Source organism: Aedes aegypti, chromosome 1, assembly GCF_002204515.2.
Source record: "Aedes aegypti strain LVP_AGWG chromosome 1, AaegL5.0 Primary Assembly, whole genome shotgun sequence".
NCBI lineage: Eukaryota > Metazoa > Arthropoda > Insecta > Diptera > Culicidae > Aedes > Aedes aegypti.
In genome coordinates this window covers 22628544-22640863 of record NC_035107.1, presented here as the reverse complement: position 1 = coordinate 22640863, position 12320 = coordinate 22628544, and the positions used below count along the sequence as shown (strand labels likewise).

Below are 12320 nucleotides of genomic sequence, written 5' to 3'. Positions count from 1 at the left end.
AGAGCTCTAGTTTGCCGCTAGGCTGCCGCCTACTGGGTCCGCTGTTTCTCCCATCGCGATAGTTTTCCATTTGAGAAGCAAAATACGCGCGCGAGGGTTTCCGCTCTGCCTTTCCGCGCCTACCTTTCATCGACCGGTGTTTGGCGAGAGGCTTCACCTCGAATAAAACAAGACGCCATCGGGAAGCCAGCCCGCTAGTCTGGTTTGTGCGGTCCTCCGAAGTGGATGGAAGTTTTCTAAACTTATCCTCGGCAAAACAACGTCGCGTTTGCTCCTGTGTGCTTCCAAGGCCCTTCCTCTTATCTGAAAGTTACCATTTTATCGTGATTACGACGTGCAGATTGTGAAATAACCGTGCTATCACAGTGTCAAATCGAATCCCCATTACCGGAAGCCTACTCGGTGATCGGATATCGGAGGGTTTTGAAAACATAGGTTAGAATTGTCACATCCAAGTAGGCGACTGTGGTTCTGGTTGCAAAGCCAAAGTGAAAAAAAAACGAGAAGAGCGCGCAATTGCCTCGCGGAGAGTGTCCTAAAAATAGATCGTGGTTCGAGTTTGAAGCAGCAGGAACATTACAAGTGTAACGAAGACGACGACGACGACGTGGTGGTGGCGGTGTTTGTTTTGGTTGTTTCAAAACATGGTCCAAGTCAATTGTGATAACATCTTTCCGCGCATCAGTTTTGCTCGCATTCGCGTGCTAGATTGAAGTCGCGAAACTGTCAACGTGTCACGTCACATAGATGCGGAACAAAACCTTGCCAAAAAGTGCCAACGCAGTATGTTTATTGGAACCGAAGTGGATCGATTGATTTTTTGCTCACCGAAGCATGGGCACAAAACAATCACCTAGCATTGTAGACCCTATAGAGGGAAGGGCAGGGCTAGAATCGTTGGGCTGTAGATAATTTCAATGACGCCATTTGTAGGGTGCTGGAGAGAGTAAGGGGTGAAACGAATAGACACCAAGACGACTACGATGCCCTCGTTAGTTGGTTAGTTCGATTGGCATGGGGTTACTGCGATTCGGATTAGAGCCGTGTTTCGTAATGTCATCTCAGAGAATAGGTTAATGCAAAATTCCTCGCGAGAGAGGATTTCTTGTGCTTATGTCGTTGAATGACAACAAAATTTGCACGCGAGAGTGCGAGAGAAAAGAAAATGATTCCACGACAAACGATGACGATTACGGAATCGCGATCTAAAACGTGGTTCACAGATGATTGCTTGGATGCGTGTGGGTTATGGGTGTGTTTTCGATAAATAGGACGGGAAAATCGGGTAGGGCCAAGGTCTAAATAGCTTTCCTAGAACGACTGACTTATTGATGGCTTGAAGTAAACTTTCAGTCCGGGTCCACCTTGAAGATATTGGCTCTGTCATAGATTGATGCCGTAGATTGATGCCTTCAGTATAGTCTTGTTTAATAATGGTATTTGAAAAGATAATAGTAGTTTACGAAACATGGTGCATTTTTACAGCACGAGTCGTACGTTGATCCAACGAGGCTTGCCGAGTTGGATAATTACGACCTGAGACGAGACTCGCGAAGACGGTCTTCTTTTTCTGTGATTGCTGAGTTTTTTTTCTTATTCCACTTTGTGTTTATACCAATTATGCGCATGCTGTTCAAACTCTCACATGAACCTCTCAGCAAAAAGTGATTGAGTTTGCATCACATCGAATCATAAATAGCCGTTTGAGTGAAATTTCATGCCAGCAAACGTAACAGACATTAGAAATAATTAATCTTCTGCTTAGATTTATCAGCAACTTTGGAAAAAACTGCTCCGCCGACTGAGGTTTTTAATAACAGTTTACTTTGAACACAATACTTTTCACATTTTCAGCCATAAAAACGGTGGGCTGCATATGACGTTGATATTTTTCCTCTTCGCGAGTCTCTCTCATATTACGACAAAATCCAAACCAATTCAAGTCACATCAGGTGTTCCTCAAAACTCCCACTTAGGACCTCTCCTTTTTATTTTATATTTTAACGACGTATCATTTATTCTTGAAAAACTACGGATTCTTATATATGCAGATGACATGACATTGTTTTTAGAAATCATGAAAGATGACGATTATGAAACATTTCATAATGAAATACTTCTATTTAATACCTGGTGTTTTAAAAGTTTATTGAAGTTGAATGTTGAAAAATGTAATCTAATAACTTATAGCAGAAAACGAAACACTCCGAATTTAACAATAAAGTTAGGAAACCAACATGTTAAAAAATGTGATAAAATTAGAAATCTAGGAGTAATTTTGGATTCCAAATTAACGTTCGTTGAACATTACAACACAATAACTCATATAGCTGGCAATATGCTCAACTTCATAAAACGTTTCGGATATCATTTTCAAGACCCTTATACGATCAAAACCCTTTACGTTGCTTATGTGAGATCCATATTAATTAGTGTATTGTAGTGTTGTCTGGTCCCCATATTTGAAATCACATGAAGAACGAATAGAGTCGATTCAAAAGCAGTTTTTACTATACGCACTCCGCAAATTAGGATGGACTGTATTTCCTCTTTCGTCATATAAAGCACGATGCATGTCGATAAACATTCAGACATCAAAACAGCGACGGGAATAAGCCATGGTCGCATTTGTTAACGATATCGTTTCACAACGTATTGACTCAACTGAGCTATTATCCAAATTAAACTTTTATGCTCCTAATCGACAATTGCGTTACAGAAATTTGTTTACTTTAGATCGTTATCGTACAAACTACGCTAAATTTAGTACTCTAAACCAAATGATGTCTGTTTACAATGAGCACTGTGAAGTGATTGATCTACAGGGTGATTACTAATTCCTGTCAGTAAAGTAAATGATCGTAGATGAAAGATGTATGTATGAATTTTAATTTCGAGTGTACATCCTGTATTGTACATCTATAAAGTTTGTTTTGACAAAGTAAAGATTATTTTTTTATCATTTACCTTAGTTTTTAGTCATATGTGTTGTTTTAAAGGCATTACACCTGGCACGCACGTTTTCCACAAATATGTAGTTTTGACTAAACTCCGCTGAAAAAATTGTCTGATTAAAACAGTATGTTACCACAACCTTTCAGACATACTAGGGAATAGCATAAGACTGATTATGGAAAATTTTAGTGAAAAAAATATGTATATTTTGGTTAAAATATATACTTCTGAATAACGTGCGAACTAACTGTAATGCTTCTGAAGCAACGCATGTGACTGGAAATTAAGGTTAAAAAATAAATATGTTATCTATATACAGTGAAGACAAATGTTAGAGATGTCCAAAACTGGATATGCACTTTTTTTTTTATTTTATTTATTTATTTATTTATTTTTTTAATTTCTTTATTAGTATCATTCCAAACATTACATTCATTTCTTATATCTAGGTGTTCTGTGTTATTTGACAACACTATCATCCTAATTTGGTAAAACAAATTTAAGATTTAATCAACATTTTGTTAACAACATATTACATTTCATTTGCCGTAGCAGTTCAGATTTTTTACAGGTGAGTTGATTTCACCTGCTTATAAGAGAAAAAAAAACGTTTTTAATATACTTAACCTAACTTAACCTAAACATATAACGCATTAATCGTGGCAATAGAAGATTGTAACGATTTTTGCCTGAAATTATTAATGATTGTATTTGACATTTGTTCCAATGTTTCAACATTGGATGTTCTATGTAACTCATTGGTACTATACCAGGGAGGAAGCCTCAGAATCATTTTCAAAATTTTATTTTGAATTCTCTGCAGAGCTTTCTTCCTGGTATTACAACAGCTAGTCCATATTGGTACAGCATACAACATGGCTGGCCTGAAAATTTTTTTGAATATCAAAAGCTTGTTCTTAAGACAAAGTTTTGATTTTCTATTAATAAGGGGATAGAGACATTTTACATATTTATTACATTTGGCTTGAATGCCCTCAATGTGATTTTTGAAAGTTAAATTCCTATCTAGCATGAGCCCTAGATACCTAACTTCATCTGACCAATTTATTGGAACCCCTCTCATCGTGACAACATGTCTACTTGAAGGTTTCAAATAAAGAGCTTTTGGTTTATGTGGGAATATTATTAGTTGAGTTTTGGAAGCATTAGGAGAAATCTTCCATTTTTGCAAGTATGAAGAAAAAATATCCAAACTTTTTTGCAATCGACTACAGATGACACGCAGGCTTCGTCCTTTGGCGGAGAGGCCTGTGTCATCCGCAAACAAAGATTTTTGACATCCCTGAGGTAGCTCAGGTAAGTCAGATGTGAAAATATTGTATAATATTGGTCCCAAAATGCTGCCTTGAGGAACACCAGCTCTTACAGGAAGTCTTTCAGATCTGGAGTTCTGATAATTAACCTGAAGTGTACGATTTGACAGATAACTTTGAATTATTCTAACAATGTATGTTGGAAAATTAAAGTTTTTTAATTTTACAATCAAACCTTCATGCCAAACACTATCGAATGCTTTTTCTATGTCTAGAAGAGCAAGACCAGTAGAATAGCCTTCAGATTTGTTGGAACGGATCAAATTTGTTACACGTAAAAGTTGATGAGTGGTCGAATGTCCATGGCGGAATCCGAACTGTTCATTGGCAAAAATTGAATTTTCGTTGATGTGGGCCATCATTCTGTTCAAAATAACCTTTTCAAAAGGTTTACTGATGGAGGAAAGCAAACTGATTGGACGATAGCTAGAAGCTTCTGCAGGATTTTTGTCTGGTTTTAAAATTGGAACAACCTTAGCATTTTTCCATTTGTCAGAAAAATATGCTAATTGAAAACATTTGTTAAATATATCAACTAAAAATGATAAGCTACTTTCTGGAAGTTTCTTGATGAGGATGTAGAAAATTCCATCATCGCCAGGAGCTTTCATATTTTTGATTGTTTTAATAATAGTTCTCACTTCTTCCAAATCAGTCTCCCAGGCATTTTCGAAAACGTTCTCTTGATTGAGAATATTTTCGAACTCCTGAGTAACTTCATTTTCAATTGGACTAGTAAGTCCTAAATTAAAATTGTGCGCACTTTCAGGTAGTGCTTCGTGAAGCCCAAGCAGGACAGTTCGGTTTTGCGTCGTCCGATAAATTGGGCTCACGGTTTCGCGCATGTTTTCGTCGCCGGAGATTTTTTTTTTTCTGTTTTCAAGCGTCTTGCTGGGTAGTGCTTCGTAAAGCCCAAGCAGGACAGTTTAGTTTTGCGTCGTCCGATAAATTTGGCTCACGGTTTTGCGCATGTTTTCGTCGCCGGAGATTTTTTTTTTTTTCCTGTTTTCAAGCGTCTTGCTGGGTAGTGCTTCGTGAAGCCCAAGCAGGACAGTTCGGTTTTGCGTCGTCCGATAGATTTGGCTCACGGTTTCGCGCATGTTTTCGTCGCCGGAGATTTTTTTTTTCCTGTTTTCAAGCGTCTTGCTGGGTAGTGCTTCGTAAAGCCCAAGCAGGACAGTTCAGTTTTGCGTCGTCCGATAAATTTGGCTCACGGTTTTGCGCATGTTTTCGTCACCGGAGATTTTTTTTTTCCTGTTTTCAAGCGTCTTGCTGGGTAGTGCTTCGTGAAGCCCAAGCAGGACAGTTCGGTTTTGCGTCGTCCGATAGATTTGGCTCACGGTTTCGCGCGTGTTTCGGCTCCTAAGATTTTTTTTTCTGTTTTGGAGCGTCTTGCTGGGTAGGTATTTGGAAGGCACAAGCAAGACGGTTTGTTTTCGGGACGCCAAGAAGTTTTGCTGTCAGTATCAGTTTTGTGTTCAGTCGAGGATGGATTACCAACTGGTGAGTTCGTTTCATTCTTGTGATAACACATATTTTCTTGAAAGCGTAACTTTTAAGTAATTTTAAAACAAACTTTGTATGGTTCGTCACTATAAGTGTCGGCATTATGTTTTTTTCTTATACAATTTCAATATACATATATTTGTCTCTTTTATACGTTATTAAAAATTATCTTTTGAATTGTTCGACATTGTGAATGTTGACGTATTTTTTAAAACTTGTACCATATCGAGACAAAATGCACAGTAATACTCATATGTAATTTTCATACAAACTATGTATAGTTCGTCACTACAAGTGTCGGCATTATTCCTGTTTCATATAATTTAAAATATATACATGTAATTTTCAGTTTTCGTCATTAATAAAAACATCTTTTGAATAGAGTAGTGTTTGATCCTTCGACCTTGACACTTGCTCCTGCTGGGGCGGGTGATGAGGGCAGGATCAAACATGTCGCGCGTCGGTAGTGAAGCGGTGAAAAAGTGATCGGTTCGTTAGTAGTGTTTGATCCTTCCACCTTGACGCTGGCTCCTGCGGGAGCGGGTGATGAGGTCAGGATCAAATATGTCGCGCGTCGGTAGTGAAGCGGTGAAAAAGTGATCGGTTCGTAAGTAGTGTTTGATCCTTCGACCTTGACGCTTGCTCCTGCGGGGGCGGGCGATGGGGGCAGGATCAAACTTGTCGCGCGTCGTTCGCTCAGAGAAATGAAAAAGCGCCGCGGATCGCTAGTAGTGTTTGATCTATTGATCGCGTCGCTTGCTCTTGCGTGGGCGAGTGACGAACACTTGTTCGGCGTTTAATGCGATTATCGAATTATTTCGCGAATCCGGTTAGGCGTGATTATATCATGGCTCGCATCACCAAACATTGGTGACTCCCAGATCTTTACCTTATCCCACTAACCCAATATCCTCTCCATGACAACCGTGGAGATGCAGAGGTGATCTCGGTCTCTAGTAACAACGGTAGTCACACTAACATTCCTTCCATTCCCCGATGACCGTAAGGACGTGGCCGGCGCCGTTATTGACTTTTAAATTTGAGCTCTCGATTTGTGCACATTGAAGAATGGTAAGCTAATCCCAAGCCCCATTCATTAATTCCCTGTGCAACTTCGATTGTTCTGGTCAATCACGGAGTAGCAACTACGAATTGTACGGTCATCTATGCTTATGCTTATGCTTAATTAAAATTGTGCGCACTTTCAAACTGCATAGCAAGTTTTTGAGCTTTTTCGCAATTAGTTAGTAATAATTTGTTTTCCTCTTTCAATGCCGGTATTGGCTTCTGAGGTTTTTTCAAGATTTTAGATAATTTCCAAAAGGGCTTAGAGCCAGGGTCCAATTGAGAAATTTTATTTTCAAAATTTTTGTTTCTTAATTGAGCAAAACGTTTCTTGATTCCTTTCTGCAAATCCTGCCATATAATTTTCATAGCAGGATCGCGAGTGCGTTGAAATTGCCTTCTCCTCACGTTTTTAAGACGGATCAAGAGTTTAAGATCATCGTCTATAATCACGGATTCAAATTTTACTTCACATTTTGGAATTGCAATGCTCCGGGCTTCAACAATGGAATTTGTTAAAGTTTCAAGAGCATTGTCAATATCAAGTTTATTTTCTAAAGAAATGTTAACATCAAGATTAGAGTCAATATACGTTTTATATATATTCCAGTCGGCTCGTAAATAATTGAAAGTGGAGCTGATAGGATTGAGAATCGCTTCTTGGGATATTTGAAATGTAACAGGGACATGATCAGAATCAAAATCAGCATAAGTAATCAGTTGGCTACAAAGATGACTAGAGTCGGTTAAGACCAAATCAATCGTAGATGGATTTCTAGAAGAGGAAAAACATGTAGGGCTATCAGGGTATTGAATTGAGAAATATCCTGAAGAGCACTCATCAAATAAAATTCTGCCGTTGGAATTACTTTGAGAATTATTCCATGACCGATGTTTGGCATTAAAGTCACCAATGACAAAAAAATTTGACTTATTGCGAGTCAATTTACGCAAGTCAGTTTGGAGCAAATTAACTTGCTGCCCAGAGCATTGAAAAGGCAAATAGGCAGCTATGAAAGTATATTTACCAAACTGTGTTTCAACAGAAACACCTAAAGTTTCAAAAACTTTAGTTTCAAATGACGAAAACAGTTGATGTTTTATACTCCTATGAATGATGATTGCAACTCCCCCGCATATGCCCCATCAAGTCGATCATTACGATAAACAAAAAAGTTAGGATCTCTTTTGAGTTTAGATCCAGGTTTTAAATACGTTTCGGTAATAACTGCTATATGCACGTTATTAACCGTAAGAAAATTAAACAGCTCGTCCTCTTTACCATTCAGAGAACGAGCATTCCAATTTAAAATATTTAAATTATTATTTGGATCCATTAGAAAAACGTAATCCAATAACAATTTGATTTGTAAATTTTACACCTACTTGGACTGCTTCAGTCATAGTGGTGGCTTTGAACATTGCATCAATCATTAGATTCAATTGTTCAGTTAGAAAATTAAAATCAGAGGCAGACATGTCATGTGATTTCCCATTGGAATTTCCGGTAGACGAAGAAGCGGAGTTACCTGTGGCGGTAGGGTTTTTTCCATTTGATTTGAAACAAGTAGAATGGGTACCCATGGATCGAACAGGGGAGGAGTTCGAATTTCCTGCTACGATATCGGCAAAGGATTTACCGTGGGTAGATACATTCGAAATTGAAAGATTCGAACGGCTACCCGACGGATTAAAATTATTTTGTGAATGAGCATGATTATGATCTTCCTGATGGGTATGATTCATGATCAAGCGATCGTTAACTGAAAAATGAGCATTGTTCGATACTCTACCAGGCAAATTCCGGAAACGACCGTTATCATAACGGATATTATCTTTCATCTGCCTGGCACGAGCCTCAATGACCTTTTTGCGTGAAGGACAATTCCAAAAATTGGACTTATGGTTAGCCCCGCAATTACAACAAATGAATTTGGTGGTATCTTCCTTCACTGGACAGACGTCTTTGGCGTGAGAAGAACCTCCGCAAATCATGCATTTAGCATCCATGCGACAATTTTTTGTACCATGACCCCACTTTTGGCACCGACGGCACTGAGTGGGGTTCTGGTAATTTCCTCCAGGTTTCTGGAAATGTTCCCATGTCACACGGACATCAAACAAAAGTTTTGCTTTTTCTAAAGCTTTAATATTATTTAGTTCTTTTTTGTTAAAGTGAACTAAATAAAATTCTTGAGAAAGCCCTTTCCGAACAATGCCAGATTGGGTTCTCTTTTTCATAATGATTACTTGGACTGGGGAAAATCCAAGTAAATCATTTATTCCATTTTTTATCTCTTCACGTCACTTGAGTCACTTGAGAGACCTTTCAAGACCACTTTGATCAAACGTTCAGTTTTGTCGTCATAAGTAAGAAATTTGTGCTTCTTCTCTTCAAGATGTTTGAGAAGAAGCTCACGATCTTCAAGAGTTTCCGGCAAAACGCGACAGTCTCCTTTCTTTGCGATTTGGAAGGAAACCTTGATTCCCCTAATGGAGTTCAAGATCTCCTGCCTAAATCCCCCAAATTCGGAACAACTGACCACGATAGGCGGCACTCTTTGCTTCCTCACTTGAATCAAAGAGCCTGGGCTAGAGGCTGCTTCGATTTGGTGTTCGGAAAATTTGTCTAGAGCATCGAACTGATTGCTCATTTCGATACAATTATTCATTTCACCCTTGGAAGAAAGTTCGCATTCCGGGGAAGCGTCCTTTCTTCCATTCTTGCCACGTGTAGTGACAGTTTTAAAACCCACTTTTTTGGAAGGAAGTTGTGAATTCAGAGATTCACCCTTCCTTTTGTTTGTTCTTGATACCATGTTTAATTAATAAACGAAAGAAGACGTGACCTTCGAAAGGTTTTTTCCCAAGACGGTGTCCAAGAAGGATTACCACCGCTAGCTTTCGCCAACGGGTCCAACGAAAAATCGAAGGCACGGGTCCAAACAAGGATCGTAAAGGGATCAATAGTAGAAAAAATAGTACTGAAAAGTACTGTTTTAGTAGCACTGAAAAGTACCGTTTTTAATTTTAGCACTGAAAAGTACTGTTTTATTGCTTTAGGTAGTTTTTAAGAAAACTTCCAAGAGCAGAGAGAATTCGTGTACGCACAGCACGAAGGTACGATGCGCACTGAACTGGATATGCACTGGTAATTGAATTCATATAACCATCTTTTTTCTATAATTACTTATTTTACTGACAGGAAATAGTAATCACCCTGTAAGTATGCCCCGGACCAAATTGAAATCATATTTTAACTCACTAGGAAATCTTAGAATATAAGAAACTATGTAACTATGTAGTCTACAAATGATTCATGATTTTCGCGCCAAAACGATAATTATACACTACCTATGCACCCGTTTTGGCATGAAACATAAAACTATGCACTATATCCACCCTTTTTTCATAGTAAGCAAACTTTAGTCCTAAACGCGTCTTGTTTCAATGTTGAGTGACGGGTCTATGTTAAGTCTTGGAGATTTACCTATTGGAAAAATTCTGAAGATTCGATTCGATGTGGTCCCTTTGATTGAGTAGAATTCAAAAAATGTTTCATCCGGAGATTTCTACATAAATTTTCGTAAATATTATTTTAAATCTCATCCAGAACATTTTTTCAAGGATTTACCCTGGAATGTTTGTAAAAATATTTCTAGCATTATGAAAACCAGGAAATTTTCTTTAGTTTTCATGGATTATTTTTTTATGTGTTCTTAGCGCACATTCATAAACTACATTACATGAAGTCGTGGAAACAACTTAGAAATTATTTCTATACAGATCGGACTCGATTATCCGGTGACTCGATTATCCGGGATTCGATTATCCGGAATTTTAGACTCGATTATCCGGAAAATGTTTTTTGATGTTCTTGTTTTTCAGTTTTTATGCATAAATTTGAGATAATTTAATATTGCAATATACACTCAGAAACACGGGTAGTCATAGAATTACTAAATTTTAGTAAATAATGACTATTTTCTATCTGCCTCTCTTTCATTCTGTAGGGAATTTTATTCCTGTTTGTCAATTCGCCTGGGTTGAAGCATCGGTAAGCTTCAACCCAGTCGAAATGACAGTTAGTGTAAATATTAACAGCAGAATGAAAGAGAGGCAGATAGAAAATAGTCATTAATGCATAAACTTTAGTAATTCTGTGACTATTTTTATTTCTGAGTGTACAACATGAATGATTTGGCAGTTTTGGACGTGGGTAGGATAAAAGGGGTTTGAAAAGGGTTTTTTGTGTTCTTGGTGAAATATCTGGTCAAATTCTTGAAAATCTCGTAAGATGATTCCTGTAGGAACAGTGCCGGATTTGGGCTTCGGGGGGCCCGGGTCAGATTTCATAAACGGGGCCCCTTTATAAAAATTCAGCACATTTTGGAATTCTACAAACTAACGTATTGAATTTAAGTTTTGAACGAGATGGTCGGTCCAAACATGTGAAGGGCCTAAGGGGTCTATTTTATAAGTCGAGTCGATCAAAATGATTCGACTGAAGTCACTGTCGACCAAAAACTTTGCTCGACACGGGTCTGTTACTCGAGTTTTTCGACAGTTGTCACTCTATGTGACTGGATTACTATGGGAGTCGATGAGTGACATCTGAAATATGCATGCTTACTTTGATCGACAGTGTCTACAGACGAGTCACATGAATCTGCTCGATTTATAAAATAGGCCCCTAAATTCAAAGTGGAGTAACTGACACTTTCGGTTGTGAGCTACATACATTGAAAAAATCGACTGTTTTAAGCTTTCCAATAGTATTTTGAGGTGATTTTTCTGTCCAAAGGAGAAAATATATTAATTCTTAGGAGATTGGCTCGTTTTTGGCTAATAATTTCCATACAAAAATGAAAATGAATGAAACTTTGCTAAAAATCTTCAAAGCCGTTAGAGAAAAGCTCTTTTTGATTATATTTAGTACAAGTTTCCAGTTTGTCTCTGGTTGCCGCATTCACTGAAAAAAATACAAAGTATTTACAATACTGGCAAGAATACAGTACAAAAGGCCGATTGACCGGAAAATTGAACCGCACGTTAAAAAAAAACTTTGTATTTGATTTGCAAATGAATCATCAAATTCTATGCAAAAGTATCTTAGTTCCTAAAATCTACCCATTTTGACAGAAATGTCCGAATTTGAATGCCTATATATATTTTTTTTAAATAAATAATTTATGATAAGTATAACCTTCTACAAAGCTTTGCATTTCATCATGAACAAATTTGCAGAAGCATGCCTTTTTCTAAATATTTACATTTCAGAAATATTCCGATTTGAAAATTTTGGCTTTTTCTCAAAACAGTATTTTTTTATAGCTTCCAAATTCTTGAATGCAATTTGATTTGTTACTCATGAATCAAATTTCAAGTTTTTAATGAGATGTAGTTCAAATTTCAGGTCAATCGGTGTGTTAGAAGCTGTTATACAGTTTCCTAAACTTG

General features: G+C 37.7%; 1 protein-coding gene across 2 annotated transcripts in view; it reads left to right on the top strand.

Moving 5' to 3' along the window:
• The window catches only part of LOC5567097 (uridine phosphorylase 1), a 109203-nt gene that overhangs the window by 51131 nt on the left and 45752 nt on the right, over positions 1–12320 (top strand). Inside the window, exon 1 of one of the 2 annotated variants that reach the window (XM_001651436.2) lies at positions 4–435. The exons of the other annotated variant lie outside the window; for it this stretch is intronic. The gene's annotated coding sequence lies outside the window, so the exon portion shown is untranslated. Of the gene's footprint in view, positions 1–3; positions 436–12320 lie in introns of those variants that run through there. 2 annotated transcript variants of the gene reach the window in all.